This window comes from Ixodes scapularis, unplaced genomic scaffold (assembly GCF_016920785.2).
Source record: "Ixodes scapularis isolate PalLabHiFi unplaced genomic scaffold, ASM1692078v2 PGA_scaffold3__209_contigs__length_174095766, whole genome shotgun sequence".
NCBI classification, from domain to species: domain Eukaryota; kingdom Metazoa; phylum Arthropoda; class Arachnida; order Ixodida; family Ixodidae; genus Ixodes; species Ixodes scapularis.
The window spans coordinates 54,516,639-54,542,733 of record NW_024609868.1 but is presented as its reverse complement, the minus strand read 5'-3'; positions in this window follow the sequence as shown (position 1 = coordinate 54,542,733).

The following is a 26,095-nucleotide window of genomic DNA, read 5'->3' as shown; positions in this document are numbered from 1 at the left end:
CCCAACATGGCGGAAACGTTACGCTGCGCCAGCGTCGCTCAAAATGGCAGCGCACAGGAGTCTGCCTTGCAACCGTGTGTACACACTCGGGTGAACACACAGACACAAACGAGTTCAATCTCCACCCCCGCCCGTTTCAATCTGGATGAGCATCGTACCGGAGCACGGTCGTGTATCACTACTGCGTGGTGCGATGAGGCAGATTAATGTCAAGGTTTATAGACATACCCACAACCCACACACAAACGAGACAAGAAAAAAAAAAAAAAAAAGAGGGACTGTGTACAGGTTATGAAATAGCTCGTGAAAATATGAGTTTAATTTATTTTTGAATTTCGTTTTTATTTCAAGGAGGAAGCGTTTAGAATAGAAAAATCACACGATATAAGTGAAGATGCATAGCAATGCCACCAAAAAAATGTTTTTTTTTTAGGCAAAATATATATATTTTTATAACACAATGAGAACCTCGAGCAGAGAGGGGGGAAAATAAGGGGGGCTCCAGCACATGCGAGACGCGTGTTATTAAATCGGCTGACAGAAAACCAATATGATCCGGCAACCTTTTCAGCGCCCTTCGTTTAGCCGCATAGCGAATCCCTTGTACTGCGGGCCACTGATTAATATAAGCGGCATTCCTGGTTTTAGACTAAAAGAAACGCTCAAAAGAATAATTAGAAAAAAAAAACAAAAAAAACAGAACGACACCTTGAGCCTACGGATAGAAATCGGTTTAAATAGAACGTGTTTCAGTGCCAGTCATTGGGACTTGACGAAAACTTTTCCGTTAATTTTTTTTCTTCTTCTAATTAATATTAATTTTTTTTTTTTTTACGTATGCTACATAGAAATTGAGGGAGAGTAAGAGTCGAGAGCTCGCCGGGATGTCAGAACACCGAGCTCTGGTTAGAATGATTATTGGGTAGACGAAGTAAAGCTAACTTGCCTCTGTCTCTACCCACTGCTCGAACGCGTTCAAAAGCCCGAACGCTGGCCTTCCGGCGTTTGCGTTTGCCACGCTGCCCCGTTTGACACAATGATAAAGTATCGGGTATCCATAATCGTGGGGTTCGCGGGTTCGATCTATACCACCTACAAGACAAGGCATACGCTCTCCCCCCCCCCCCCCCCCCCCCACACACACACACACACACCAATACCTAACGTTATCAGCAGTGGATATACGCAGTGGCACCACCTAGCTAGCGTCAGCATCGCCGCAATCGTGGCTCGCAGCGTCTCACAACAGGGAGCAGGCGGCGACGCCAAGACGGACGCGAGTGCCGCTTTGCGTCGACTTTGTTCGAACATGCTGCTTGCCGCTCGGGGTGCGTCGGGGATCCGCCAGTTAGAGCTGTTTCTTCTTAGAGAGTTTGGCCTTCTTGAGCAGATTTTGACAGCCTGGCCACTACAGCAGCGTATACGTCTGACAACCGGGGGATGGCTACTTCCGTCCGCCATTTTGTGGCTCTGACTCATAGGAACTCTATGCGACTTAGCAGGAATGAACGAGACAAAGAAGTAACGCCATTTTGTGCTATCGCGAAATCCGCTGGTTCTAGCGGGCAACAAGCTCCGCCCATTGGCCAAACTCTCTCAGTATAAACGGCTCTGTCACCAGCGATTACGTCATGAGCTGGCCTTCTCTTCTAGTTGGTATTGGTTCGATTCCCATTGGGGAAGGGGGAAGGGGGGGGGGGGGCACGTTCACAATTTTTATGTTGTTTCTGCTCAAATAATTATTATTTCTTCTTAATCACGTGTTCTTTTGTATACGGATGGTTCTCTGAAGTATACGTCTTAAGGCCCATTCCGACCGACTGAGTAACAAGGCCAATTTTTAAGCATCTTGGCGACGGCGTTCGACCGGAGGCGCTGCTGCGGCGCCGGTTGTATAAACCATCAGAAAAGGCTTAAAGACCGGTCTTGTCTCAGACAATCGCGGTCACACGTAAGTGCGTGAATGTGCCCTTACGCGTGCCGCTGATGAAAAAACGTGTGCAGCGTTTTTTTTAATTTTTTTTATTAATATTGTTATTGCGCGGACAAGGCTTGAGACGCAAAAATGTTAAAATCTCGGTAAAACGATAAAAGAAAAAAGGGTGTCTGTGTTTGTTTATAGACGTTTTGCAGCAGCTGTGCATGGGTACCGCCATAACCGACCTTCACTTTTTGTCTCCTTTTATTCCGTTCGTTTCACCTTATCATTACCGCATTAAGACGGGTTATTGCCACCTTAGGTGCTACTGTGTCCATTACCCCAGCATAGGCCCTTGTGGAGACTCGTCAACGCCCGCTTCAGTGGCTCCGCATCTCGGTAAGACAAGAGAAGGTCGGCAATGGCGGCTCATTCAAGCGCGTGTTGAAAGCATCTATACAGCCTTGAACTTGGTCGGCCTCAACGGGCGACTCGTCTCACAGCTGTAGATGCGATATTTAGCCAGTTCTCTACAAACTTATAGTCTGGGATCTTTAGCGTGCACCACGACCGCACGCTGGTACCTTCTGTCTTTGTTTGCTCTTATTCCTGTTATTTCACTTCCTTATTACCATAGCATGCAGCTAAGGCTATTGAGAAGGAGAACGAACTATAGGGGGCGCTTTATCGATCTTGTTGTCCCCACAGCCCGGTGTTTACTAACACAGCATAAAAAAATAATTGAACCTCGTCATGCAAGGTCTGGGCACAAGCGCTTCGCTTTTAACAGTGCTTTGGTCCCACAAGGAGCGGCCTTCGAATCGTCATCTTCGATATCGCTGATCAAAAACAAACAAGAAAGTTTAGTTTGTAGTGCCCACAGCCGAAGCGTGCCGCTAAAGGCGTGGCTGTTCGATCTCCTCCCCGCTTGCCATTTTAGATTCTACTGTGTCCTTCTCAGCATTGGCCTTTGTGACGGCTCGACAACGCCCGTTTTAGTGGCTAAGTATCTTGGTAAGACAAGAGAAAGTCAGCAATGGCGGCTGTTATCTGGCGCGGTTCTAAAGTATCTATGTACTCAAGGCTCCATTTCATCATAACTGCAAGCGAAGTCGAAGGCACAAGCGCAGTGGTTCTATCTGGTGCTATGGCCTGCACTGACGGCACACAATGCTGACCTTGTGGTGCCCTTGTTGCTGATTACGTGTCTTTTGCAGCGTAAACTGTGTGCTATTGCATTTATTTATTTTTTTGCGAAGAGAAGTTGAATGCACACCGGCAAGGTGCAAGGACGCTACACTCCAAAGATGGCAAAATTAATTTTAAAAAGTAATTAAATAACATTACTAATTACCAGGGATGGGCAAAATACATGTAAATATGTATCGAAATACAAATACAAAATACTTCGTCAAAATGTATTTAACCACAAATCTAATTACATTTGCAAAAAAACATTTAAGTACAAGATACAAATACAACCAAATCTATTTGGTCTCCTCCAAATGCTTTTCCAAATACGTTCCTCAAAATTTACGTCAGCGACTTCAGGGCACCTGCAACGGGTTTCTGGGTATCTCATTTTAATCTTGCATCGCACACTCTGGAGATAGTGTGCGAGGCTCTGTAATATAATAAAAATATAATCACAAAAAAATGTAATCAGCTTGGACATAATAGGTGAAAAAAGTACAAAGATTCAAGCAGCTTTTTTTCGATTACATTTTGGTATAGATCAACAAAGAACCGAGACGAACAAGATGCGCAGCACTAGCTAGAGAATTTTTTATTGTTGCAACTCGCACCAGTTACGAAAATCTGGACGACCCGCGCATTTAGAATCATCCAGGCAAAAAATGTGGATGGAAATCAGGCTAGAAAGCATCACAAGTTGTCACAGGCACTTATTTGGCCAGTCTGCTTGTGAACGTCGATTTCGTCTCTATTCTTGCCCTGGACTAGCACCGTAATCACAAAGTCACTAAACGCTTGTGCTTGATTGAGAGAGGCTGAATTCGGTGCAGAAGGTAGTTGTCTTCCTGCTCTTGACACTTCTTAGGATGAGCCAGGGATGGGCAAAATACATGCAAATATGTATCGAAATACAAATACAAAATACTTTGTCAAAAATGTATTTAATTACAAGTCTAATTACATTTCCAAAAAAGCATTTAAATGCAAGATACAAATACAACCAAATGTATTTGGTCTCCTCCAAGTACTTTTCCAAATACATTCCTCAAAACTTGCGACAGCGACTTCAGGGCACCTGCAACGGGTTTCTCGGTATCTCATTTTGTTTTTGCATCGCACACTCGGGAATTAGTGTGCGAGGCTCTAGTAACGTAATAGAAATATAACCACAAAAAATGTAATCAGCTTGGACGGAATAGGTGAAAAAAGTACAGAGCTTCAAGCAGCTTTTTTTTTTTTTTTGTCAATTACATTCTGTTATAGACCAACAAAGAACCGAGACGACAAAGACATGCAGCACTATACTCTGTTTCACCTTATGATGTACCGCAGGAAAGGCTACAGGCGCGAGCTCCTTGCTCTAAGGCGCATCTCGGCGGCACAAGCTCTCGTCCGTCAAGCGCAGCTGCCAACGCTATGAGCTCGCGCTTCTAGCCCTCGCTGCGGTACAACATAAGGTGAAACGGAGTATAGCTAGATATTTTTTTATTGTTGCAACTCGCACCAGTTTCGAAAATCTGGACGACCCGCGCATTTAAAATGTTCCAGGCAAAAATATGGATGGAAGTCAGGCTGGAAAGCATCGCAAGTTGTCACAGGCACTTATTTAGCCAGTCTGCCTGTGAACGTCGATTTCGTCACTATTCTTGCCCTGGACTAGCACCGTAATCACAAAGTCACTAAACGCTTGTCCTTGATTGAGAGACACTGCATTCGGTGCAGAACGCGGTTTTCTTCCTGCTCTGGACAGTGCCTTTAAAAGAAAGCCGGAGGAGAAAAAGAAAAAAAGCCCCATTGCCGAATAAAGGATGGAGACTATATCTTACAACCACATGCATAAAAACGAGAATTATCGTGACAATAAATTTGAGGGATGTATTTTCGCCCACAAAATTGTATTTAATTACAATTGTATTTGAAATACCCACGTTTTAGTATTTAAATACACACGTCAAATACATTACCCAATTTGTAATTAAATACAAATGCAAAATACACAAAGTATTTGAAATACGTATTTCAAATACTTGTATTTGAGATACTGCCCATCCCTGGGATGAGCAAAATAAGTTGTGACAATAAATTTGAGGGATGTATTTTCGCCCACAAAATTGTATTTAATTACATTGTATTTGAAATACCCACGTTTTAGTATTTAAATACACACATCAAATACATTACACGATTTGTAACTAAATACAAATGCACAATACACAAAGTATTTGAAATACGTATTTCAAATACTTGTATTTGAAATACTGCCCATCCCTGCTAATTACTTTTTTCAAACTGTAAAAATGTAATTTAATTACCTTACAAATTACCGCATTGCAATGTAATAGCATTACATTACAATTACTTTCCAAAAGTAATGAAATTACTTTGTAATTACTTTGGCATTACTTTTGAATACCTTGAGGCAGTAATTCGCGCTCATTTTATTTACCGTATACACCAACACAGCGTTTACAAAACAAAGCCTCGTTTGCCCCCACAGCGCATGTGCAGGAACCAGATCCGAAACAAGCGAGGCGCTGCGCATGCGTGGTGCCGACAGCAGCGCCACCGCAGTGACGTCACGTCAAAAGGCTTAGTTGGTCTGTATGTGCCAAAACCAGCCAAAACTCAGATCTTCCTGTTTACACCGCAACAACCTCATGTGCCTCAAATCAAAGTGAACCATACTGAACAGGCGTTTTGCTGGCGCACACGGCATAAGTGTTAAACATGATGAATAGCTTCTTTAGATGTGACTCAGAAATACAGTCGACTCACCGGTTTCGCTGTTCATTCAACGGTGAAGGTCCTTAGTTCAAGGATAATCTGTTTTTGTCTTCCTGATTTAGATGAAGTTATAGTCCGTGTCTGTTTGTTAATTTGGGCAATGGCAGCTCGTTCTTAGAAGGAGTCGTCACGTAAAACATTTCTTTTCGGCCTCCCGGACGCAATCTAATTCTATTCTCCCGAGAGCACTATACTCGGCGATAACCTTTCTTGGCAATGCAGTGGAGAGGAGAAGAGCCTGCCCACAATTTTATTCAGCGCTCAAAATGGGAGAGGGAACGCGTGCCTGTACTCTCGACTGCATTGCCAACAAACGTTGTCGGCCAGTACAGTACATCGGGCCCTTTTATGTGTGCTTCAAGTCCACCCCATCAGGAGGAGGATGCCCTCCAGGCCGGTTTTTCTGCCGTATGTACACATTTTCACATAGGATCAAGCAGGTGGCTGAAAGGTTTGACGTGCCTGTTGTGCTCTCAGCTCCTTTAAAGTTGTCCCGTCTTTGCGCCTCAGTTAATCGTGTTGGGTCATGTGGGCCTCGGTGTGTGGTCAGCCACCGAACCCGGTATGTTACGTGCGTGACGGGTGTCGTGTATCTGATCCCTTTGTCGTGTGGCAGAGTGTACATAGGTCAGACGGGGAGGTTTGCCAATGTTAGGGCCAGGGAGCATTCCCTTTCCTTTCGGTCTTCACCGTCGGGACACCTTGCAGTTCACCGGGATAGGTGCTCGTGTACTCCGGTTTTCACGGAGATTAAGATCCTGGCTCGTCACCGCAACAAAGTAACTAGGAAAATTGATGAGGCGTTTTTTATTTCTACCTACGGAGCGGACACGTGTGTTAATTAGTGCCCCGTCCGTGGCTTTGGCGAAAATTCAGTAGATTTGTTTAAGTGCTCGGGCGTGCCTCAAGGGGGTGGATTATGTTTTATCTATCTTGCATCTTTTATGTTTTTCTTTCTGTTCCTCGCAGGAATAAACTTCAGTTGCCAGTCAGCGTTGTGTTCGTTCACTTCTCGTTCTTGTCCTTTGTCTTTTTTGCGCTGTTTCCAAGTTTTGCAGTGCAGTTACCCTATTCTCGGTCGTTCCTTTCAATGAGCATTTTTCCGAAACAACCGAAGAGTACAAGTTTTTGCGCATTGTCATGCAAAGGGCCCGGATAATTGCTAAGGAATGGCGCGAGCTTCCTAAATTTTTTACTTTCCCAACAAACGGGGCGCGATATCTGCTTGTAGGCTTATTCCTGAATAAACGTCCAAAGGGAAGGCAGCGAGGCATACCGCGAGCGGCACCTGCTTTGCTCGAGGACGCACGAAGCGTTCTGGGGCTTTGACAAGGCATTCGCAATTAACTATTTATTCCGTTCGTTTATTGTTCACAGTGGTCGAAGCTTACGGTTTGACCGTGCTTGACGAAAGTACAAGGTTTTAAATTGTGTTTAACTCACTGGTGATGTGCCCATCACCTTGTAGCCTATGACCCGTTCATCCCTAAGCTGACGCACTGTCAATTTAGGGATAAACGGTGGAAGCAGGCACGTTGCTGGAGGGGAGGGGGGGGGGACATAGGACCCGCCCCCCCCCCCCCTCCCCCCGATATCTTCCATTTTTCTGGGGCCTCCTCTCCCCTTCCCCCCCCCCCCCCCCACCCCCTCCTCCCGAAACAAAATCCTGGCTACTTGCCTGGGTGGAAGCTACGAGTTTGTTGGAGCAACCCCACGTCTATCGTTTGCCACGTAACCAAGCTCTCGTTCATACCCAAGAGCAGAGAAAGGGAGGGGACACGTGATTAAAAGAAGGTGTTTGATTGGTTCTGGTTGGCTTGCAGCTCCAACATAACTGTCAGTTTAGGGATGAACGAAGTATAGTATTGTCTTGATGACGCGACGTCATGAATCTGTCGTGCCTAGACATCGCTGGAAGCCGTTGCCTTCCAGCGATGTCTACACGTAAACGTTTCTCCTTCGTCTCAAAGCCGTTCTTTGTGCTTCTGTCTAGCTCTTCGTACGAGGCTTTGCGTTCAGGTGGCCGTCGTTTATTTCCTCTGATGCTCTTTCACAACATTTCACCATGAGAAATAATTTGTCTCTTTTTTTTTAAAAGCTTGCTAACGATCTTTCTAATTTATTGCAAAAGTAATTTCAAAAGTAATGAGTAATTTGCTCGAAATTACTGCCTGAAAGTAATTCATTACATTACTGAATTTCTAGCCTAGAGAAGTAATTCATTACATTACTCATTACTCGAAAAAGTAATTTAATTACTGTAATTCTATTACAGTAATGTCATCACTGCCATCTCTGCTACACTCTCAAAAATAGGGGGTGTAGAAGGATACATCCCTTGTTTCATATGTAACACTCCAAAACTATATTTCGAGGTTCAGTCCACTGACTGAAGGTATCAACTTTTACGAGAGGCTTGATAGCTGTTTGATATATCGTACTAAATAACTGGTGTGCATATCAACGACTAAAAAAACACTAAAGTTTTGCAGCAGGGCCATAAAAAACTTGATTGTCTTACTGTAGCCTTTAATGCGTACATTAGCTATTTTAATAAGTTGCATCGGTCGGCTATCAAGCCGCTATTGAAAGTTGGTAGCGTCGGTTCAACGTCTGTGGAGTGAACGTAGAATTGTTGTTTTGGGGTGTTATACGGGACAAGGGGTGTACCCCTACACAGCCACTATTTCTGAGACTGTACATGCAAGCCATGTAGAGCGCTAACTTGGTCGAAATTGGGTCTTCTTTCCTTTTAAGCTTCGCGACGCCGTAGAATCAAAAAGCTAAATTGGATGACCACATTCACGGTTATCACAGGATCATCATCAACGCCCGCCTTGTTTCACGCACGTACCGAATATGAAAAACATGCCATTTCTACACAGATAGGTACTTACATATAACATGGCCCGGCTTTCATTTTGAGATACGCAGCAACGCGTGTTTTTTTTTGTTTTTTTTTTTTGCTTTTTTTTTTTTGCAAGCATCAGATGAGCCGGAAAATTATCCAGACGTGAAGCGGCCGATAGAAGTCAGGAAACCCAAATCACCGCTGTGAGCTAAAGTCCCTGGACTTCAACTCACAGCGCTCGACGGTCGTGTGTCACTACTGCGTGGTGAGCGTTAAAGACCTCAGGCTAGCGGTTGTACTGCATTGGCTAAATTGTTCATCTAGAGCTGAGAGACAAGTCGCTCGTTGAGAATGACTAAGTTCAAGCTGTATAAACCTACCCAGACCATTTTTTTTTTTCACACAGACTTTTTTTCGGCAAAAACGCAATACCGATTAGGGCAATGTCAAGTAAAGGACTCGTGCCGCGAGTCACCGTCTGTGCAAGCTCGTGAAAACAGCAATAACAACCAGTGCTCTGGCTTGGGGCATTTGGTACTGGTTTCGCCTAAAGCCTCTTCATGTTTCAAAAGTAGCACAAGGTGTGTCGATGCACGAGGCACGTGCAACGTGCAGCCCTTGGGAAGATCATGGTGGAACAGCGCTGCACTGAGCTAGATTTCCTACGCTATGTTCTTCCCAGAAGTGGCGCGCGGCACGTGTCTCGAGCATTTCCACAACAATAAATGGCGTCACTTTTCCCAAAATAGAGGGGCTTTAGTGTCGCCTAGGGTGGTGTCGCCGTTCCATTGAACCCATTGAATATAAATCCGAAAACTGCCCTGTCACATTTTGTTTACACAAATACGCAAATACCAAAACATTTCGGCTTTCCGTTAGGGTCTCAAAATTAAGGTAGGAAACACCTTTAGTACATACTACCATTCGTTTTGTCACTTTATAGTAAGTTTAATTTCAAAATTGCCTTAAATTGCGCCAAAGACTGTAAAAATGACAATTTTTCTGGATTTTATTTAAACAAAATCTCCAGCGCTTTCAGGGGAAAGTCCAAAGGTCAACCTTCATTCCATCTTCATAATGAACCTTAATGATAATCAATACCCTGGGTGCATTCCTGAAACTCCAGTTTGTGTAGCGAAATTTGACCATTGAGCGACGAGCGAGTGAATCCCCCTAACCATGCGAGTGCGATGGCAGCGATCGACCGGTCGTGTCGGCTTGCGCACGAAAACGCAAATATATGGTTGTGATACTCGAAACAATACGTGGACAGGAAGGTATACTCGACGAGAAGGGCGTCTTCCCGAAACGTCGTGGATACCTTCCTGTCCACGTATTTTTTTCGAGTAGCACAACCATACATTTGCGTTTTCGTGTTTAAGCTCATTGTGCTCAGCAGCGCCCCCATTCTCTTGGATATTTCCCGCTTGCGTCGACTCGACAAGAGGTGTCTCGTGTACTGACCTTCGCACCTCGTACCTTCGCCGAGAAATGTTCGCGCGTCGCAAGCAGCAAGTTGCCGGCGATCGTCGCCTACCTTACTGGGTCTTGCAAACCGTATGTGACATGCACCTCCCGTGGAGAGCCGACCGACCAATCTGCGAGCGGGGCGAGATCTCTTTGACAGATGGTCATAGAGAAGGCGCGTCACTTTCTGACGTAGGCATTGACGACGGGCTTCGAACGTTTTAGAATGTAATACAAGATGGAGGCAACATGAGCTGGCCCAGCGGCCAACTCATACTGCTGGGCCGCTGGAATGGTACACCTATTGTCGCAATATGGCGGCCGGCTTCGTGGCTTAGTAAGTTGGAGACCTGAAGCATTTTACTTTTTTAGGCTAGCACTAGTTCGGTTCAGCCTATATGGCTGCTAAAGGAGGGACCCGTCATTGGGGGTTCCTCCTTTGAAGGAGGGGAAAAGCAAATATCACTACGGCGGTGGTTATTAGGCGCACTTGTTGCCCTTTGCCTATCGTCGACCCAGTGGTGTCGCCATTTTGTGCCCATTTGCGGGGTTGGGCTGGTGTCGAGCTCTGAGGGGTCCTTTCTCCCTGCCGGTCGTTCCTGGGCTGTTTCTTGGCGTGGCCCAGTTTTTTTCTTAGTTCAGTTTCCAATTGGCATTCTTTGGTGAAATTTCCACTTGATCCAAGGATCGAATTCATTTATATCGAATAGGCTTTAATATCGGTTGTGCCTACCCAGGCGGTGTCGATCGAGGATCATGTATATTTTTCATTCTTTTAATTTTCTCACCTTAACAAATGTCTGTATTTTCAAAACGGAATAATTGAAAAAAAGTAATTTTTTACTTTGATGTGATTTACTCGCTTATTACCACGTCAACTTGGTGCCCTGAGGTCCGCAGGTACCATTTTATAATTTCAACTTACCCTTAAACGGATATCGTGTATTGCCAGCCCAAACACATGTATATCTTGGATTCATGTGATATTGTTGAAACTAAGGGATGGTTCCATCATTTGCGTCGGTTAAGTTCGTGACAACCGAAACGGCAGCAGCGATAAAAAAAAACCGAGACAATTGTGAAGAATATGCCGCTTGGCAGCCGGCTCTATCAGTAGTATGCGACCGACCAATCATCTTAAATCACTAAATGTGTAGATCACCAGCTTCCTGACACAATCCGCTCCCTGTGCACTTCAAGCTGTTTCTCCTATCCTTCTAGTCCCTCAGCAGCCAATAGACCCCTTGCAAAAATCCCAAAAGCCCGCGCGCGCCGCGCGACGAATAATGGGAGTCCTCGGTACGTCCCTCCCTCTCTCCCCCCCCCCCCCCCCCCCCCCGCTACCACATGACCATGTGGCATACGCGAGCAGGTGCAGGTTACCACGGCAACAACTTGAGCAGCCGAGTATAGGGCGAGAGACGAGCCAACGGCTGCTCTGTCGTCTGCTGCACTAACGCTTTGTCGAACCTGGTCGAAACCTGCCACAGTTGCGGTGCAAACTAAATGGGTTCGGTGACACTTAAATAGGTGAAGGTGAGTTGCGACAAATAACATAGTCAAATAAGTTCTCCTGTCGCGATGCCTTTACGCTGCCACAGATACGGTACGCCGGGAACGACGTACGACTCGGGGGGTGGGCGGGATGGCGGATGGCTGCAACGGCTACTGGCTGTAGCTACCGGGACGCGCGCACAGTCACGGAGGCGCAACGAGAAAGAGCGTTATCTGCACTGAGGGTTCCCAAAAGTCCCTGCCGTCGTGGCGCTGTACGTTTTGCAAAGGGTCTATTGGGACTATTACCCAGGTGAACTTTTCTGTCTTCCTCTTCTGCCCTCCGTTTCCTTCTTTTCTTTTTTAGCACTTGCTTGTGGACGCCATTCGCGACTTTAACTAACTATAGGTGGCGCCACTCGTTTTCCGAAATGGCCGTTATAGTGAGGGTCGGAGATGGGTGCCGCTGTTGAGCTTGTCTAGTGTGCTAGCTTCACTGAGCGGCACACATTATATCTGGTAATACGAAGAAGCTAGGGCGTTATGAGCGGAGGTCACCTCTTTACCCTGAAAACAAGAACGGTGTTTAGCTTTAGCGTAGTATTTACGCAAGGATGCGCGTTTTAATTCTGGAGCGAAACCGAAACTAACCTTTATTTTGAATTTAATTTCTCGATATGGGTTTTAATTTCGGATTCTTTCATAACTCAAGACGTGTCTCACATCGTGTTTATTTAGTTAGAGAAGAAGTTTGCGGAAACTTTATTTTGTGACATACATGTTCGATCCAGGCTGATATTTGTCGTTGTTGTAGTTGTTGAAGAAATCAGTGCTGATATTTCTGGGTTCTCGCTGCCTTCTCTCCCGCAACAACACGAAGACGGAATTCGAGTCAGACAGCTGAAGTGTGTGTGTGTGTTTTTTTATAACAACGCGTGACGCATAGGACTTTATGTTACATCCAGTGTTTGACTGCTTGTCTATCTTGATAACGATGTCAGTTTTTCATCTGCTAAAAAGTAAACAAAATTATACCTTTCTGGAAAGACTATATATATTATGGTTTAATGTCGTATTTCCGTGATCTTGGTGTTAATTGGGGGCATACATTGCCGCGATTTGTATTAATAATAATAATATTAAAATTCAGATATTTTAATACATATTCTTTAAGCTCTAATATAATTTGTTGGTTATGATCAATTTCAAACGTGCGGACCAATATGACAATCAAAAGTACGCTAGTTATCATCACTGGTGTCAATTGCAGTATTTTGAAATGCCAAGTAATAAAATAGCAATAGTCTAAAATCAATGAAAACACTCTAGCTAACGTGAGAAATCCATTTAAAATTATGTACATTAATTGTGGAAAAGTATATACTGCTATCAAAGTAGCGACTTCTTACAATCGGCAAAACGTCCAAAGTTGCCTCCAATATCCTTCCAAACAAAATGCCTCCCCCCGGAAAAAAACAAAAAAAAACAACAACAACAACAACAACAAAAAAAAAAAAGAAAAACACTTTTTTAATTATTAGTTTTTTTATAACCTTTAGTTACTTTCATTTTTACGCTTCGTCGTTTTGCCAATCTCAGCCTTTGCAGTTCGTAGGAACGCTTACCTGCCTGCACGCCTGCTCACTGCAGCAGAGGTCGGCATTTTAGGTCGCCCTCACTCACCCTCACCTTCACAGTCACACTCACCGAAGCCCCTCACTCGCCCTCACCCTCACAGCTACACTCACCTTCAGCCCCTGACTCACCCTCACCCTCACAGTCACACTCACCTTCAGCCCTTCACTCACCCTCACTGAACCTCACGGCCCTCACGCACTCACCGCCCTCACAGCCCTCACGCCCCTCACCGCCCTCACGGCCCTCACGCCCCTCACTCAATCATGGCCCTCACAAAATTCACCGCCCTCACGCCACTCACCGCCCTCACGGCCCTCACCGCCCTCACCGCCATCACGGCCCTCACGGCCCTCACCGCCCTCACGGCCCTCACGCACTCATAGCCCTCACCGCCCTCACGGCCCTCACGGCCCTCACGGCCCTCAACGCCCTCATGGCCCTCACCGCCCTCACGGCCCTCACGCCACCCACCGCCCTCACGCCCCTCACCGCCCTTGCGGCCCTCACACCCCTCACGCCCCTCACGCACTGATGGCCCTCACGCCACTCAGGCCAGCTTCAGATGGGGCAATTTCGCCCAGAAACTTTACGTCGCAACACCAGCAACACGGGCCGCCCGCGATCACACGCAGCAACCAATTGTTGCAATTTGCCATCGTCATCATAAAATTTTATTTTTCTTGCACTATTTCGACACAATTACGCGTTATAAACGTTTTTTTATGCATTTAAATCTCGTTAAGAAAACTAATGCACCTTTCTGAAACAGTTTATTTCCAAAAAACGATCGATTTCAAACCAGAACCAAGTCTTTCGGTGTCATCATCACCGGCACGAGGTATCACGTGAAAATTTTGCGTCCCTGATTGGATGCAGCCGTTTCAAACGTATTCGAATTGCTCCGAGTTGCTTGCTTATTTCGAGCCGGACCCGATCTCAGCAATTCGTGTCGATCTAGGGAAAGCTAGAGAACAACCCGTCATTAACACCAAAATTGCTGAGAAAGATGCTCGATCTGAAGGGGGCCTCACGCACTCACCGCCCTCACGCACTCATGGCCCTCACTCCACCTCATACACTCACCGCCCTCACGGCCCTCACGGCCCTCACGCCTCTCATTCCACTCACTGCCCTCACGCACTCACGGCCCTCACGCACTCACCGCCCTCACGCCACTCACCGCCCTCACGACCCTCACGCGCTCATGGCCCTCATACCCTACCGCCCTCATGGCCCTCATGGACCTCACGGCCCTCACCGCCCTCACGGCCCTCACCGCCCTTACAGCCCTCACGGCCCTCACCGCCCTCACAGCCCTCACGGCCCTCTCTCACCCTCACACTCATGAATTTTCCTGGTTCAGAAACTCACTCACCCTCACCTCACCTGTGAAGATGAGGGTGCGTGAGGGTGAGTGAGGGCCCTCATGAGTGAGGTTTGCCGAGGTATGCACTGCAGCACGTTTCTTTGGCGTTGGAAGCCGCTGAAACAGTAGTGAGTTTTAGTATTACGTATACGAGCGAAAGCAAGCGCTGTGTGTTTGCGTTAGCTTTGCGTGTACCACACTGCGCGTGCGCGGAGCCCAAAATTGCGGTCTTGGATGGCGCATGGCGGTGAAGCGCACGCACAACGTTGGGCACGCAACTCTAACGCTAACGCACACCTCTTGCGTTTGCTTTTATGCGCAGCACTAAAACTCTCCAGAGAGGTACAATCCCATACCGGCTGCAGCACTACGTTGGGACAGTGAAGAGTGTTGTTTGCATTCGGAAATGACATTTCGCGAGCCATGATCGCGAGCAGTGCCGCCGTGCCCGCTGAGCAGGAGAATCGGGGGACCCTCACAAGAGCGCTTCCCGTTTCCGCCGCGGGAGGGCGAGCGTCGAGCTGGAGACGCGAATAGCTACGGAAGGAAGCGTTAAACACTCGTTAGAGATCAATGAGTCCGCAAGAATCAGGGGGAGACGAGGCTGTTTATTTGTGCGAGCGCTGAGAGCGGCGTATATGTAGAGAGCCTCTCGCCGGTGCTCTCCTTGGTTGTTGCCTCGTGAACTCTCCCGCGCGCCGCCGCCAAAGCTCGACGCCAAAGCGCGACTGCGAGCAAAACGTAAAGCGATGCCGCCTGCAAAGTGCCGCAGCAAACTTCTTAGCTATACTCCGCTTCAGCCTACGACGGACCGCACAGGACGCCACGAGGCATCTCGGCCAATCCCATACCGCGTTAGTGTCACGTGCCCATCCAGAAAGGCGCAGCAACGCGCAGGACGCCTAGCCACGTGACACATACGCATCGCTAAATCGGCTGGATTGGCTCGTAGTGTTCTCCGCAGCCTATCATGAGGTGGAACGGAGCGTGGCTATTTCGGGCCAGCTGAATAAACAACGATGAGGGCGCTCTGCTTCGGCGCAGCGCGGGCGCCCGGGAGAGGCGTGCGACACCAGCTTCGCGAGGGATTTTCGCGATTCGGCGGAAACACTCTCTCTCGGCTTCTGCTTTTTGATGCTTCGCGCGGCGTCCCACTCATCGAGCGGGGGATCCCCGGGTCGTGCTCTCTCGAGCGCCGGCCGAACAGTCGCGCCGGTCTGGGAGAAAGTTCCCCGACAAGAGCGTATAGAGTCGCGCCGACATGTTGGCGGTCATTGCTCATTAGCTGGTGGTTTACTGTTTGAAACTGCACGGAAATGAACTACAGCAGGGCACTCTTACAAAAACTGCCGTACATAGTTCGTTCTTGTGAACGTCGCTAAGCAGGCAGACACGTATTTAGGATGTCTTTTTTTATTACAAAGTCATAAAAAAAAAAAAAGGAACTTGCGTTAGGGTTTTTTTAGCCGTGGGGTTAAGCTCGGGGCCATAACTGGCCACTAGAAAGAAGAGCGAAATCGGTTTATACGTTCGCTAACTAGCCAAAAAGTTTTAACAGACTTCTTAAGTTCTACGGAACGCCGAAAGAACAAGACACATGGGGGACGAGGAACGGCGCACGCTTTCCTTTAACTGCCATCAGCACTAGCAACAGTGTACTGTTGCTAGTCCAAAGAAAGTGTACGTTGTCCCCTCTGTCCTATTCCTTCGGTGTTCCTTAAATTAACCAACGCGCTCGTCAATCTGCATTGTTTTAATTTTTTTGTTTGTTTTGGGGCATTAGGCCGTATGATGATTGTCGCTGAACCACCTTAAGCCGGGGTCACAATGCTTATCCCCGAGTTCCTCTTGAGCGACAAACAGAAACAAAGAACAGCGCCAGGCCTCAAACCAGAGACTTTTGAGATTTGACAGGCTTTATAGAATAAAGGAGGCTATGCTCAAACACGAGCATGATGCACGCCAGGGGATCTTTGGCAGGCTTCCAATCACACGAGCTTACTTCACGAGCACCGAACGACTAAACGCCAGCATGCTGCATCTGTTTGAGGCTTGTCGCTGTCGTTTGTTTCTGTTTGTCGCTCTAGTGGGGTTCGGACATTATACATCATACAAAAGACAGTGTGCACACAAATTCCAGAGCGAGTCACCGCGAGAGCCGTGCTTCGAATGCCGCATAGCAATAAAGTCAAGGAAAAAACTTGGGCACGCGGCGTTCGAACCACGGATGTTGAATGCGGTGACTCCTGTTTGCACATTGCGTTTTCTATGATGTATGAACAGCGTGACCCCGGCTTTATGGTCTAGGCTGCGTTCCAAATCTTACCCAAATGAATCCGAGTTACTCCGGCGGGTCGTGTCACGGGACAACACAGATTGAAGAACGATGGACGCGGGTGGGTTTTAGAACGCCAAGGGTAAAAAACCTTTACCCTGGACTAAGATCGAGTAAATTTTGGAACACGGCCCTAGTCGTGGCGTAAGGTTTTAATAAAGAAAAACATTCGTAGTAGGTGATACGGGCCGAAAAATGTCATCCTTGTACGCGGCTTTCCATTGACACCAACCGGGCGAATAGCGACCGTGGCGTCGATACCTTCGCTGTACGTGCGTCGCGCTGCTTCCCGAAGCGCAGGGATAGACGTCATAGCCGCGCTTCGGCAGGTAGTCTCGGTTTGACGGCGTGTACGAAGATAGCATTGTCCTCGCTTTGCGACCACTACGGAATTTTCAAATCAAAATTTCACGTCACGATTAGACCATAAGGAGTTCGGGCGCCAATTCTCAAACCGCGTTAAACCTCAAAAACTAAAAAAAAAAAAAAAAAATAGTACTTTTTAGTTAATCAGCTAAGACATTAACCAAATTTGCCTCTTTTCTAGTAACCCCCATGGTTACCAAGTTTGCCTCTAGGGCTAAAAATACCCTAATCTAAGATATTGTTTTTTACATCAATACCCTTAAAAAAAACTAAAAAAAAAACAAAGAAAAAAAAACGTGTGTATAAACAGTACAGTTTCAGAGCCCTTTCTCAAACACCGAGGTACGCCGAATACATGAAATGCTTTCATTAACGATGTCGCAACCATTAAAGACGTTTCAACCACGCAAATTTAAGATGGAAGTGTTTCCGGCACTGCGGGCGACGCAGCTGGAGTGACAGGCACGTTAACACGCGACAAGGAAGCGTATCCATCATCCTCCTCCGATAAAGTTGACATTATTTAAATTTTTTTAAAAGAACAAAAAAAATTTTAAGAATATTATTACAAAGCTGGAGCGAGAGGAGAAATAAGCTTTGAAACAGATTGCGGTATAGCTGCCTTTTTCGAAACTTCTGCTATAAATACAAACTTGCAACTGCAGGGCCGATGCGCGACTTATAGTTATAAGACAGCTTAGACTACGATGGAAGAGTAGTCCAGTCGATCCGCTGGAACCAATTAGGCCGTGCCAAAAGTGCACTGTCACTGCGTTCGTCGACTTTGTGCGTTTTCTGTCCCCGACTAAACCAATCGCGCGGACTGGATGCGCGCCACGATCCTGCTTTTTGTTTTTTTTCGGTGCGCGTGATTAGCTTAGCCGATCACGGACCGTCCGATCGTAGTGTCGGTTGCGCTCGTACTTGGAGCGAATGGAAGTATAGACGTGCTACCTTATAGACCAACTTACGTTTACAAACAAACCGGAGTGCTCCTAGCGGACGCTACCGGCGCCGCGCATCCGCGATGGAGTGTGGGCAAGAAACTCGTCGTCGCTCATACACAAATTATTGAAATGGGATGTTGTCGGCGTCGGTGTGAGTCCCCGTGCTCGTTTTAGCGTTGGAATTGTTGTTTCTACGTCTTCCTGGCAATGTCCGACTACTTGAACGGCCTCAGCGAAATTACCGAGGCTCGTTACAGCGCAACACTTCGCGTGAATAATGGGACACGCGGCGATTCATTCCGCGTGGACGCCGCAGAATGGATGCTAAAGCCTGATTCGCATGATGAGATTCCGCTCAAAATTTTCTGTCACGACGTCCCGCGGGCTGCAAAAGCGAGAACCCTAGCTGAGATAGTCGATGTCGATACCGAAAATCGCAAGCAGAGTCGGACCAAGTGAATCCGGCATAACAAGTCGGTGATGATTATTGGTAACAATGATCAACACCTTCTTTTATCTACTGTTTACACCAAGTCTGCTACCCCCAATCACCTTTAAACTTAAAAGTCTTTTTAGGCCTGCACTTACTTCTTATCGCAATTACCGGGCCAACATTTCGTCTACGAACCGGCGTCGTCAGAAAGAGCAGACGACAAGCAGAAACGTTTGAAAGAGCAGACGACAGTTCAAATTATCAGGCGGCCGTTCGAACTGAAGACGCACTGAACGTAGTCCGCAGGTCGTCCGTACAACGTGACGGTCTTTCCGCGTTCACGTTGGAACAAAACAAATACATCTGACGTCCACATGTATCCGTGAATTCAACCAAGAGTGCTTCCCGCCCATGCAATCGTGGTCCGACGGCGTCTGGTTTTCCCTTTCACGGCACATATCCACGTTCTCAGACGAACCGAGCACATGAAAAGTTGAAAACTAACCTTCAAACCTTTCTCTACTCTTTTGGTACAGCCCCAGTTACGGCGTTTTATCGGCAAGGCAGGTTTTTGTATGGTTTCCTTCAGAACAACGCAGGTATGCACGTCCCACATGGTGATTTCTGCCCACAGCCCCAGACCGGAGTGCGCTCGACGCGCCACCACCGCGTCGTGACGTCACAGAGTTGAGTTCGCGTATACGCTCTTAATCCTCATGCACGAGGAAGTTACGTTTAAAGACATTTGCAAAATCTGATGCCAGGTTGTCCCGCAGAAAGAATCATTATCAGATCCTGTTCTTGCGTTTAGAATTTATACTGAACTTCTCAGATTGTTCTATGGTAGATTTATTAAACTTAAAGTAAAAAGATTCGCATGATAATGATCACCTAAAATAGCAACTTGCGTAGCTCGCCAATTTTGTCTTGCCTTGTTTTTAATTTTTTTTTTGATGATTTTATGACCTTAAAATAACGGAGGTAAAAATGAAAAGGAAAGGAAATGTAGGGGAGATATAAGATTAACTCGGTAACACACGTGTAAAAACTGTTGAAACAAAAACAGATTGCCTGCAATCAGAAGGTTCCCTGAGTGCCTAAAATTTGAGAAACAACAGACGTAGTTTTAAGAACCGCAAGTCGTCTGTTTTACCAAGTGAGCGCCAGTGAGTACGCGAGCGCTTCTCGTGACCACCGAACCGAGCCTCTCAAAAAGTGCAAATATTAGCAGGTACGGCAGTTCCTTAAAAAGCTCAACTCTACGCCAGCTTCTGACAGAAACAAACAAACCAAGAATAATGCGAGATAATATTTACGACCTTCTCCCAGACCCCGAGTATTTTTAATCTCGCAAACGGCCGGTCGTTTTCAAACCGACAGCAGCCTTTTTTTTTTTTTTTCAGTACCACACCGCAAGTACAGTCAGATAAGATATGCAATGCAGTTCCAACACAATCAAACTTTGGCAGTAGGAATCGTGCTTTCATAATTTGTTGCAGGAACTCAAGCATGCAAGAAATGTGCCCTGACGAAATCGATGAGAGCAAGTTTGGTTCACTTGGGTAGGTTGCGTGGCGCACAATATACACTCTCAAAAAAGTCTGTGCGTCTACTTTCACGCACAACACTCGGAGAACCAATCAGCGCAACTTACGGAGGTAGCTCAGCGAATGACTATGCCGAAACATGTTTTCACAAAAAAATGCAGTCTGAGTTGTGACATTAAGCAATGCAAGCGTGACGTCTTGCATTGCTTAATGTCACAACTCAGAGTATGTTTTTTGGTCTAAACATATGTTTCCCAATCGTCATTCGCTGAGCTGTCTCCGTAAGTTGCGGTGATTGGCTCTCCGAGTGTTGTGCGTGAAAGCAGACGCACAGACGTTTTTCAGAGTGTGCGTAAGGCCACAGCACAGACTTAATTTCGAGGTCTAAACGCACGTTCCACCTCTTCATTCGCTGAGCTGATTTCGATGGTCGCAGAGATTGGCTCTTCGAGTGTTTTGCAAGTAAGTAGACGCGCAGGCATTTCTTAGAGTGAGGGGCCACGCCAATCAAAGGGCAACGTATAGAGCGTGCAGAAAATGCGCGATGACGAGGCCGACAAGCAAACACCGTTATTGGTTTGATGTGGGAGGAAGCAAACGCGCGTGGGCAACACATTCAAAATAAGAAACCCGAAATGCTACATTTGCCTGCGTCACTCAAAGAGGTGACCGTAGGGCTTAAGGCTGAACTTCGTAGAGCAATAGAGCGAATTTGACGTGTTTAAAAAAAGCAGCTTTATAAATGGTTGGCTTTAGCGGATAGTCCCTTTCCGTTTTGGCAACACTGACTGTCGCGCTGTCCGCGTCGGCGGCGTTCGCAGCTTGTTCGTGTCATAGAATTCAGAGCTGAACGAATACGCGGCAACGCGTCGTTGTAGATTTTCTTGCCGCGTAAATTCCGCCATGAAAGTTCGCTTCATGTAGGAATTCCGCAGCCTTCAGATTGGACACGAGTGCTGCGTCATAGTTCGACCGGGACTCGTGTCCTATTAGCGAGAACCCGAGTTCTCGCTGATTGTACGCGAGAACCCGAGCCTTACGACGGTCGCCTCTTTTAGCGACGTAGGAAAATTCAGTACTTATAGGCTTTTTTATCTAGAAAATGTTGACGTGAGCGCCCTTGAGGGGTAAACGAACACACCAGGCGCAAAAAGAGCGGCCGAACTTGCATGCCGTATAATCTCCGACAGCGTAAGAAAAATAAAGGAATTTTTTTTTTTTTATTTCTTTGGCAAGCATTTTTTTACTTGTTTTTTTTTGGCTTTCTTATCCGTTAATGCGACATTCTGATTGTTCACGGACTGATAAAAATTAAATATGCCCAAGATTCACCCCCCCCCCCCCCCATATTTTTGTTTTCTTATTTCCCTCTCAGAGGTGTTTTGTTACACCTCTGAGCGAGACGTGGAGATTTATAAAGGGCTTAACGCCTCCACTCCGACCTTGGGGATAAAAAATGCGTGTGCGTCGTACCACCATCTGCCGCCTCATTCACAAAAAAAGATATCTTGCAATGTGAAGAAGTTAAAAAAATTACAGTGCTCGAAAATTATTTAACAAAACTGGCGTCGACTAAAAACAAAATGTCATAAAAAAAAAAACAGAAAAAAGTAAAAAAAACAAACAAAAAAAACAGCAGCGAAAGGTTGGTGTCGTAACATTTCTCATGATACTCTCGATTCTATCGCTCGGTCGGCTTAAATCTTTCTCAGCCTTTATAGTTCATCGACCTACATTTCTCCAACCGTGGATGTATTACGTAACTCCACTTTCTTCGAGGTCTGAAGTACGTAACACAATTTTTTTGCCAGAACTAGCGAATAATTTAGAGTTCTATCTATGTGCCTTTTGTTCGGAGACACAAGGATGTAAAATAAATGAAAGCTTTGTGATGATGGATGTTAGATCTTGGTTTTTTTACGCTATCAATCATGGTAAAACGAAGGATGAATAAAAAGTCCGAGAATCAGCTACAAAATATTATTTTTTTACTGTATTCCGTTAACCATTCAAATTAAATTTCTTAACGGAAACGTTCGGCTTGCGCAATGTGCAGATTTGGACGTACCGTTACGAAAAGTGAAAGCCATTTAGCAGTCTCAGTGCGAACGCCGGTCCCGTTTGAAGTTCTTGTCTTAAAAAATTCAGAAAAAAAAATGGAATAGCAGAATCAAGTGTGCATTACCGCCCCCCCCCCCCCCCCTGCCCCCAATCTAGTTTTGTTAAATAGTGCATTGCTGAAGTAGCTAAGAGTTTTCAGGATTTCATCACTTGAGTTAGTATACTAACATACTAAAATGTAAATGGCACAATATTTCACTGACGGCTTTGGTATTCAATATTTCAAACATAAAATATTTCCGCGACAAAAAAAAAATATTCATGCCGGTTTATTTATTAAGGACGATGGCTTTTGCTATGAATTGGTAACGTACATTATATATCTATAGAAAATGCATGCAGTTTTAAATGTGAAAATCAGGATATTCTTGATGGAAAAACAGCTTGTCGAACAAAACATTTCGTCCCCATTCGAAGAAACTAAGCACTGTTACTTCCCTTAGATTATCTCTTAACGTCGTTGAACCCTTACCGACAACACCAAGGGCGGATCGACCTCTCGCTGTATACATATGTAGAATCCTTAATCTTAGTTTGTTTGCTTCTAATCTTCTGTAAAAAAGTGGAAAGTAAACAAAGATTAAACAAGGAGCTAGCTTTCATTTAAGAGAAAATTGATTCACCACTGCAGACTTCGAAGGGTTTCTATTAAACACCACACACCATTCCAATACTTGGGAATAATCTAACAAAATCACATCGCTATTTAGCTAATATAACGTTTATTGCCTTAAATAACATTCAACTTCTTTTACGTTTTCTTTAGGGGGCCATAGCGCACTTTTAAGTATTGCTTGAAACAGTCCGTATAGATATAGGACCCCCCCCCGGACTGAGTGATTCTTCATGTCAGACGGTCAAAGTAATAGAAAACATAAAAACCATATGGTTGGAGTGTTAATATTTCGCAATTCGTGGTCTTTCCACACTTTAATATAGAAACCAGCATAAAATAAAGTAGAACTAAAAGAGTGAGATCAAACTTTTGGGACCAAAACCAGTTCAGCACTCACACCAACTGCGGCAAAAACCTGAGCACTCTGTTGGTCAAGCCTCGCGGTGCAAAAAAAGCCAAACCAACAAGCGTCAAAAGAAAGAAGTCTCAACAGGACAGGACATTGCCCCTTTTAAATGGAAAGCAACACATATACCAAAGTTTCCTTTACGAACTCATGTTCATTTCATTTCATTTCATTTGTATTCAACATGTATTAAGAAAAAAGAAATAAGTGAAACACCAGCTCTTTTATTTTAAGTGGCATTTAAAGGGGTCCTGCAATCATATTTAAGCGTCTACCTTTTTTGGGCTTTCCACGTCTCTTGGGGTTGGGGCAAGCCAGCGGGCACGGAGAGAGTAACTAAATATCAGTGCGTCTTATTTTAACCGGACGACGCGGAAACCTCCTCAACCGACGAGGGCGACCCACGGTACCGAAAGCGCGCAAAATGTGACGTCTTTGGTCCTGGGCTTACTACTGGTCAGAGCCGCTAAAAGCATCTTTTTAGTCGAAATACAAAATATAAGTGGCGCGAATTGTTTCAATTATTTATGAAAATAGTTTTTGTTCAGTATTTTAGACAAGAAAAGAAAAAAAAAGCAGTTTATAAAGTACGGAAACAAGAAATGACCCGTCGACATACCCGCCACCAAGTGGTGGAATAGGCGGCGCATACTAGAAAGGAGTAGTGGGATCAGGCGCCGACACGGAAAGGTCCCGGATGTACGCGGCAGCGCTGCTATCGTTTGGGCAGGAGGATCCGACCGGCTCCGAGAGTTCCGGAGGCCTTCGGTGAGAAGCTTTGTCTTGCGGTTTTGCCGTTTAGCGGTATGGCAGCGCAAAGTAGCTCCCATTCTGAACTGATCTTTACCCCGTGTTTGCTGCCGATTGTGGCCAATGAAGTGTCATGCCGAATTAGTATTTAATCGTGCAGCAAATGCAATGAGAGCCGCTCTGACTGCCCGCTGCATACAGCCTATCCAGAACACGCTTCAATGGCGCTCTCTCGCGCCGTCGACTCGGAGTGCGGCAGCCGTGAGCGCTCGTTGAGCTCACTACTCCTCCTCTAGCTCACGGCCACCCTCAAGCAACCAAGGACGTCATGGGGGAGGTTATTTTTTGCTTGTTTTTGTAATTTTAATTTGCCTATAACTTTTAAAATAAAGGGAATTTCGAGAAAAGAAAAGTTTCACTAAGTTACTACGCTCAGTGCGCTCAGGTTCGGGGCAAATTAAGATTTAGTAAAAAGGCATTGCAGGGCCCCTTTAAGTTCCAAATGTGTTGATGCTTCAAAAGCAATGCAAAACGTCACGCTTGCATTGCTTAATGTCACAACTCAGACTGCGTTTTTTGGTCTAAACATATGTTTCGGCATTGTCATTCGCTGAGCAGCTTCCGTACGTTAGGCTGATTGTCTCTCCGAGTGTTATGCAGGAAAGCAGACGCATGGGCTCTTTTTAGAGTGTATAGCCCAGTCACTCTCAAGTTTGGGCAGTGCATCTGGCGAGAAAAACAAAATAGAATATTTCTCGGTCGCGTTTTGGTTGCGAGCCAACGCGCTTTCTCACATTGCTCGTTGACGTATAAGCTGGCACAATTTCATTGCCGGATAAAAATTCGGGGAGAAAAGAAATTAGGACGAGAAAGCTACGAGAAGAACATTATCATTGCTTTGACAGGACAGCGCGAGCTGCGTTTTTAGAGCGGAGCTCCTAGGCGCTCGTTTCCGGGTTTCGCAGCGTCGGCTTCGCCGTCGACGTTGGCGTGGGCGCCGGCGTAACTGCGCTAAAATTAGCTTGAAAATTGACGTCACGTGACCTCAACACCATTTCAATTACCCACTAAATTTAGCGGGAAAATTGACGTCACATGCGGAGGAGGAGAAGGTACGAAGGAGGTGGAAGAGGATGGGAGGAGGAGAGGTACAAAGGAAGGGGGCGAACCTCCCCCCTCCACCCTTCTTGCTTCTCAAAAGCTGCGCTCTAATTTCGCGTTACAGAGATTTGTAAACATAGTTTCTTTCTTTTCTTTCTTTAAGCACGTTTTATTGTTTCATGCACTCTGTTACCGCGCGTGAGCAAATGCAAAAGCACGCCTCTAAACGTCCCTTGCTCGTGCATGATCGTACGCTGCAATGGCGCTTTGCGCTCGATGCGAGCATTACGTGGTCGCGTCTTACGTGTCTTACGGGCGCGTTCGCGCCCGCTGGCCGAGAGAAACAGGCCTATAGCAAGGGCCGGAGCACGAATAGCGGAACTCGCCTCCAGGGGGCAGGGGTGTCTGTCGTCATCGAGGCTTCTCTTTAGAGCGCATGCGCACAAAACGTTCGCCTCTCTCTCTGTTCCTCGGGGCCGAAAAATGACGCAATTTGGAGATGTTTCCGCGCCAGTGGTTCGGAGGCGACGCCGCCGAGCGAACCGGGGGGCTCTGGCGGGAACAGGCTGCCGGGCCCGGCGCTGTGGGGATCTGATAACGCCAGAGCGCCTTTGAACGTCGCTCGCCGACGTTAGCGAGAGAGGACGCCCGGGGCAGGTGTCCAAGGGGGATCGGGCGGGCAGCGCTCCGTTAGCATTTAGGAAAAGCTGCGCTTATAAAGAGCGCTAAAGTACTGAATGGAGGGAACGAGAAAATTGGCT